The following is a 7,643-nucleotide window of genomic DNA, read 5'->3' as shown; positions in this document are numbered from 1 at the left end:
GACCCTGCAGACCCTCTGATCCTTTGTCCATGTTAGGCTTGTGACTATTTCTGCACACTTTGCAAGAAATTCAAAGCAAGTCAGATCCTGTTTAAATATATTGTTGTGCCCCCTGCTCTGACTTCTAAAATATCAGTTATTAGCATCACCTGATGGGTATTTCAGTGCTCCAAAGTCTCTGCGGTGGACAACAAACATCATCCCCATCAGCAGTAGCAGGGGAAAGTGAACACAGACATGGACAGTGGTGGTAAGCCAAAACAAAATCTGCAAAATCATGGAAGCATTCCTAGACAGATGTGCTTTCATAGAACTGCTCAGGTTGGAAAAGACCTTAAAGATCATCGAGTCCAACCACAGTCTAACCATACTACCCTAACTAACAGCCCTCTGCTAAATCATGTGCCTGAGCTCTACATACAAATGGCTCTTAAACACATCCCAGGATGGTGACTCAATAACCTCCCTGGGAGCCCATTCCAGTGCTTAACAACCCTTTCTGTATAGAAGTTTCTCCTGATATCCAACCTAAACTTACCTTGGCACAACTTGAGGCCATTTCCCCTCGTCCTGTCACCAGTGAGAAGAGACCAACCCTGCTCTCACTGTAAGCACCTTAACAAACCTTTGCTGGTTTGCTATGTTTCCTGTCATGAAGGAGGAGACTCTTGTTAAGGCTTTTTAAGAGACCATGAGCTACAGCAGATGCTACCTCTGTATGCAGCAGAGCAGAAGTGAGTAATGGCACCTCTGTGACAGACACTCAGATCCCTCAGGGTGTCCTGCTTTTGCATCTGCCATGGCTGGAGAAAATTGTAGCTGTCGTAAATTATAGTTTAGATGTATATTATTGCAGGAACGTCCTTATCACAAAAGAAAACAATGGAAGGAAATCACCTTTCTCATGAAAACTGCTGAGAGATTCCCCGCTGCAAGAAGAAAACTGGGGACAGAAGGACTATACACCAAAAGTAAAGGGAGAACACAGGAGAAAATGACCCTCCCGCACCCAGGTGGGTATAGCAGCAGTATTCATTAATAAGAAAGCTCATTTGTTGATAACTGATGCATGTAATCCTTTGTTCTCAGTCTCCCAAAGTCAAATATGAGGGGACATGGCCTGAAAGCTCTGGGAGGTCATGCTGTGCTCTTTAATCAAACCTGTGTCTGGGACATGCTCCCCAGACTCCTCTCCTTGCAGAATCTCAGGCTGTCTCACACCTTCAGATGTTCAGTGATGAGGCCAGCACTGCCTACACGAGGCAGTAGCCCCAGTGCTAGGTGCAGGACTCAGCCCCAAACTCACTGAAATGTGGAGGAGCGTTTCTATTGACCTGTGTATGTTTGGATTCAGGCTTTAAATTAATGATTTGTTTAGAAATGTAGTTAATGAATGTGTTCCTTATATACCCAGTGGTTCACTGCATGAACGCAGCTGCAACATTCCCCTCAGTGCAGAAAGTCATGTACTCACTGCAGGTTTAAATGTAAAGTGAGTGTGCTCATTTATCTTTTCTGCCTTCCATTTCTGCTCTGGTGAGGTTGCACAGCAGCTATTGCTTCTTACACAGCGTGAAACACATACAAAGATTATGCAGTGTTTGTGGTTATCTCGTTGCTTCCATGAAACAAAAAGCTATTGAGATTCAGCAGACATTGTTTCAGCAAACCAAAGCAAAATAAAACACTAAAATCAGAGAGAATAGCATGGCCAGGCTTTTCTTTCTTTCTTTGCCTTCCTTCCTTCCCTTTCTTCTTCCCTTCCTTGCTTTCACTTCCCAGTGAAGCAGAAAGTGTGGTTTGACCTGAATCCTTCCCATCAGCAGTTAGAGGCAGAAACTGAGTCTGAACTCAGCTTAGCACAAAGTGAGAGGGGATCTGCATGAGGGCAGTGACAGAATCCCAAACCCAACACCTGGCTGTCTATTGTTCCATGACAGACAGTCACTGCTCCTCCAAGGACAGGCACTGCAGCCTTGCTCCCCCAGGAAGCCAAAGTGTTGGTGAGGAAGGAAACCAGAGCTCCTGAGTGGTGAGGAAAAGCAGTAGCAGTAATTTAAGATTCTCTGGCTGTTCCTCAAGCTCTGTGCTGATGCTTTCAGGCAATTTAATACCTAAAGGGTTACCTCCTCCTGTTCTCTGTTTAATACAGCAGGAAAAGGTTTGCTTTGCCTGTAGAAAGAACATTCATTATCTGGCGTTAACTTGCAATTTGGTGTTCAAAAACTGCCTTATCAGCAGAACATCTGAGGGAAGAGCCATCTGCACTGCAAAGGGCGCTCACAGCCCTGCTCAGGCTGAGCAGAATGGATAGAGGGAGAGAAGGGGCAAAGGGGCCAACAAGGAGAATGGAGCAACAGTGGGAGCTTTTCCTTGCTATATGCAGGCTTTTGTGATATATGCTGAGACTACGCTGTGCTACTGCCCTTCTGTTGGCATGTCTGAGTGCCAGAATCCCTCCCTGATCTCTCCATGATGTCTTTATACAAGGGAGTAAATCTATCTTGAAGGCATATAGACTCATGAGGCACCTGTATACAGTGAGTGCTGAAGTGAAAACAAGTCTTCCAGGTATCCCCTTCAGAGTTTCTGTGGCAAAAGTGAGTGAAGACTGAAAATGACCAGGAAAGCAGGACACAGCTGCATCTCTTCACTGTGCTACCCATGCTGTAGGTAATTTGTATGTAGGACTCACTGGCTGGTAGCCTGATTTGAAGGAGTTGTGTGAAGAATCAGAATACAGAGATCGTTTCTCTTGGAAAGGAGATGAGCAAGAGTAGTTTGTAGATGCCCATGAAAGCCTTGCTGGTCTGGGGAAGTGTTTTCAAGACCTAAGTCTGACTTTTGTGGCGGGCATTTTTGAGGAACTGAGGGGTACAGGAAGCAGCAGCTCAGATGACTGTTTCCAATACTTTCACCCCTCCTCCTGCAGTAGCAGGGAAGTAAAGCTATGTCCATCCTTCCTTTCATCTCCCCATGTGCAGTGTTTCCAATGTAAGCCAAAGAGATCAAAGAGAGCACCTAGAATGGGTATTGCTTACATGTTCCACAGTCCTAAGACCTGCTGTCAGAGAAACGTCCTTTTGATTGTAATTGTTTTGTAACTACAGATTTTGTCACTTGATCTGCATGGATTGGGAAAGTTAGCATAAGTTCATCTGATTTACATTTCCAGAAACATTGCAACCATGCTCACATGGTTTGATCAGAGTATAACTCGTGGGATCTATGTACCCCTACATCTACCCTGGTTTTCTCTGAGCAACTGGAGTAGACATACAGCTTGGGAAACTTCAGGAACAAAGGAAAAGATGTTTAAAGGCAGAAAGTGAAACATAAGATTAATCAGTACAAAATACACCAGATAGTCTTTTAATGTACACAATCTAGGATGATGCCAGTGCTGACTGTGGGTACATGTGTTGGCTGTGAGCTGAAGGTACTGTGGGGACAATATGGTCAGTTTATGGACTCTCTGGAGAGGAGTGAAGGTATAAAGTCCTGAATCACTCTCACTGTGGTTTGTTGTTGGTGTTTTTTATTTTTCTTTCCATATGATTTTATGGTTAAAAATGAGAAAAAAAAAAAATTGCTAAGTCTATCTATGTAATTTTTTCATTTCCAAACCTGTAATTCCATATTTTCCATTTAAAGAACAGTTTTTCCCACTTATTTTAAGTAAACAAACAAATAAATAGAAAATCAACCCCCTTAACTAATTAGTGGTGCCTTTTTGGCATCACTGACTCCAATAAACTCTGTTAGTGCCTGAGGGCAATAAATAGGACTATCTGTCTCTTACTCTGGGGATAGGTAAACATTGAGTAATATCAGTGTCCTTCTCATAAAACTGTTGAAGACCATTCTAGAGCTAGAAAAATTGTTTGGGGTTACTTAATATTTACATTAGCACAACAAAGATTTCATTGTCACAAGTCAAATAAAATCATATCCATGGAATAATTGGTAATTTCCTGAGGAGGCTGTTGGAGATTATTTTGGCTGGGGAGAACCCCCATTTCCAGCTTTTCTTACTGATTTGGTTGGGCTTACAGGAATAAGCAAGGTCTTGCTGTAAGTGTTGGATACACTGACCAAAGCACTGGGAGAGTATGACTTTTTCCAGGCTGGTATTTGAATGGTGTTAAGAAAAACTATATTGAAATATAAGCTCTTCGTAAGGGTGCTTAGATAGTATTCTCTGATTTCTATGGAGAAGTCTCTTCTCCCAATAGGGAACATAACTCATCTGCCCCAGTGAAAGCTGTGCATGCCAGGCAAAGATGGAAACAGATAGGCAGAGCAGCAGTCACTGTCGGCTTTGAGCACATTGTTGGGCTTTGCTGATTGTGTGCAAGTCAAACTTTGAACAGGAAAATCAATTAAGTTGAGGTTGGTGCAGTCAAAGTCTAGATGAAGAAAATCAAAATAAATCAACATCAGTTTGCCTCTGACCTGGAAAAGAGGAGTACCTTTTAGCAGTGTAGATGGATATTCTCAACAGCAGTCTGAGCTTTGAAGCTTGTTTCTATTTACAGGCAGACAAGGGTGGTTTGTATCAGGGAAATGAGAGGTGAGTATAGTTGAATAATGTAAGGCAGAAGGTGTGATTTGGAGTTTTTAATAGGCCTTGCTGCTAATTTGTCTGTGAGATGGCATTCAGGTTTTTAGTCTGCTATCAACTGATTTCATATGCAAAAATGTAATTTTTAATTTATTGCTTAGTGGCCTGTTTGGTACCAGTGCAGATAAAAGCTGTGCCTTGGCTTCAAACTAAAAAGTTATCTTTGATATCTTTGTGAAAACAACACTTTTACTCTTCCCCTGCCTCAGTTTTCAGCCTGAAATGTGGTGTCAGTACTTCCAGTACCAGAGAAGGGGGAATTCTTATTCCAGTTTCAGCCAAGAAATTGGAGAATTAAGCTTTCAAAGTAGCTCAGAGCCATACTCCAGATCCTTTGGCTTTGTTTCCTAAATTCTGGGGAAGTAGGTTGCTTTGTGTGTTGGCTGAGAAGTGTTTGAGCCAAATGATATTTTTCATATGGAGGTGTTCAGACAACAATATGGCTTTTTGGATTGCCCTGTTGTTTGCTCAGCCCAGAACATGGGTTATGCAGTAGCACTGGTTGTCTACTTCCTTCATTCAGGCATTGCCTTCTCTAATCAACATTCAGGCAAGTAAGGCAAATATCCTTTTCCTACCACAATAACTCATCACCTGGCCTAACTGCACATATTATGTTGTGACTGTAGGCAGCTAATGGCATACAGCTCTCCATATTCTCATCGCACATCATGCACTAGAAATCAGACAGCTACAGGGAAAATAGCTTATTTTCTCTCTACAGTCTTAAACAGCTCTTTTTATGAGACAGCAATTGGCCAGAAATGGCTACCATCATCACTGTCAGCCACTAAGGACGTACTCCTTTTCTCCATATACTGAAAAACAAGCTATTTCAGACGTTCACAAACTTGCTCTTCTCTTGAAGTCTGTATCTGGCATTGCCTTTCTCTGAGTGGCAGAATACCTTCCAATTTTTTATTTGATCACATTTGCTCTTTGACATAAATCTTTCCCTGACATGTTTTACTTTGACTGTTCCTAATATAGCTGTGCCTAATGAGACAAATTCCAATAGCAGAAGTACTGATTGCTGGATTAACAGTTTCATATCCATTACCTGGGGGCAATAAATAGAAAAATTAATATCCAGCATGCTACTACAGTGGAAGAACTCATGCCATACCTGGAAAATATTTAGTTTCTCCATTAAAATGGACTTAATGGATGCAAGACCAAAGCTTGAGAGAGAAATACATATATCACAAACACTGCATGTTCTACTGTATTTCTCAAAAACAGGGCCTTGGGGAAGAAAAAGGCTTTGTATAAGCAACTGAGTTAGAACTGAGATCATTTATCATCCTAATAAGATCAACGTTTATGTGTAAAGAGAAGTAAATATTGACTAGGTAAATATAGCCTGATAAACAGATCAATCTGTTTCTCTGTTAGAAATACATAGGAATGAACAAGCTTATTAATGTTCAGTATTTTATAATAACAGACTGAAACGCCTGAAGGAGTAAAAGGCCATTAAATATGACAATAAATAATAAATAAATAGATAAATGCAAGTACACAAATAAGCACTCACACATACAGGAAGGATGTCTGTTGTTCCTGGAGGATTCAGGTTCCCCATACAACAAGAACTGTCACGGATGTTCATTCATGGTCTTATAAACATATAACCGTCAATCAACATCACCCACTAAACTCTGTTCAGAAGATTGATTTATTGCCAGCTTTTCTCTGCTATTAAGTAGAAAATACAACAGTCAAGGAGAACATTGATTACATGTGAGTGGGCTTTTATAATCCAAATCTGTCTTTTGGGGCATAGATCAGATATTAGAGGACATTAGTGGACATTTAAGTGTACAATTGGGAACACATCTCCATGGCATACTGGAAATCCATGTACTCTCTGGTCTCATAGAAGAGCTTTTGACATCTTAGAACAAGTATGTTCTCACCTCCTCTTTGAGCAGAGGACTCCCAAGTGAGTGTAACTAAGTAGTTTACTTTTCTGAATTTGATTTTCTAATACAAGTCTTGGACTTTTGTGGCCTCTGAAATTGCTGTAGGGATAATAATCCCCTTGCATAACAGTGACTGTCAGCGGTGCACATGTGTGGGAGTAAACCTCTGACCTAAAGAAATATTGCAGATAATTTCAAAAGAGATTCAGAGGGCAGCTCTGATAGATATCACATTCAAGGAATAAACAGCCATTTTGTCAAGGACATGGTAATGCTTGTGACTATCAGACTGTCCAATTCTTTACTTCCTCTGCCTCCTTTGTCCTGTGATCAAGTAATCTTGGTTATTCCAACTTTGCAGTGCTCAGCAGTGAGGGTATAGTGTAATGTTATAGTTTGTTGTGAACTACTAAACAAAGGATATCAGCATATTAAAATTTTGCTAGCAGAATCACAGTAGCTGAACAACAACCTCAACAACTTTTGCTATTTACCGCATTGTTATCCTGCTTCTTAACGAATCTTTCATCAAATAGCTGGGACCTGTCATCTGCATTGGCAAAATGGCTTTATGGTGACCAGTTCTCTGGCTACTGACCAGTCATGGGTACTCCTACCTTTTGTGGAGGCGTCTATCAGCCGTCTAAAAATATCAACATCTATTCTAAGCTATTCATCTAGGCTTTCCCTATGGTCAGTGGAAGGCAAGAGCACCCCTAGTGGGCAAATCCACCTACAGATGGCTATGCTGGCTGGGATATAAAAAGTGGCTTTCTTACTTGGAACTACTGGTATGTACAGAACTGAAACATATGCAGAACTGCTTGTAGATGGCCATTGTTGGGTAAGGTGCATCTCACTTTTATCACTTTCTTGCAAATACACTTCATAATCATCCTGCTCCTGCTGTGTGTAAAGAAGATGGAGCAACTCGAACCTGACATCTTGTTACTGGAACATTTTTCCCAGGTAGCCGGAGGAATCAGGGTGGCTGTGTCGGGTCCTGGAGTGTGGCTGTTCCTTCAGTACTCGGCAGGTGGTAGGTGTTGGTGGGCAGGCTATGTGCGAGGGGAGGAGGGAAAGAGGGGGAGGTG

The sequence above is a fragment of the Excalfactoria chinensis genome, chromosome 5, assembly GCF_039878825.1.
Source record: "Excalfactoria chinensis isolate bCotChi1 chromosome 5, bCotChi1.hap2, whole genome shotgun sequence".
Classification (NCBI taxonomy): domain Eukaryota; kingdom Metazoa; phylum Chordata; class Aves; order Galliformes; family Phasianidae; genus Excalfactoria; species Excalfactoria chinensis.
This window is presented reverse-complemented; position numbering follows the sequence as displayed.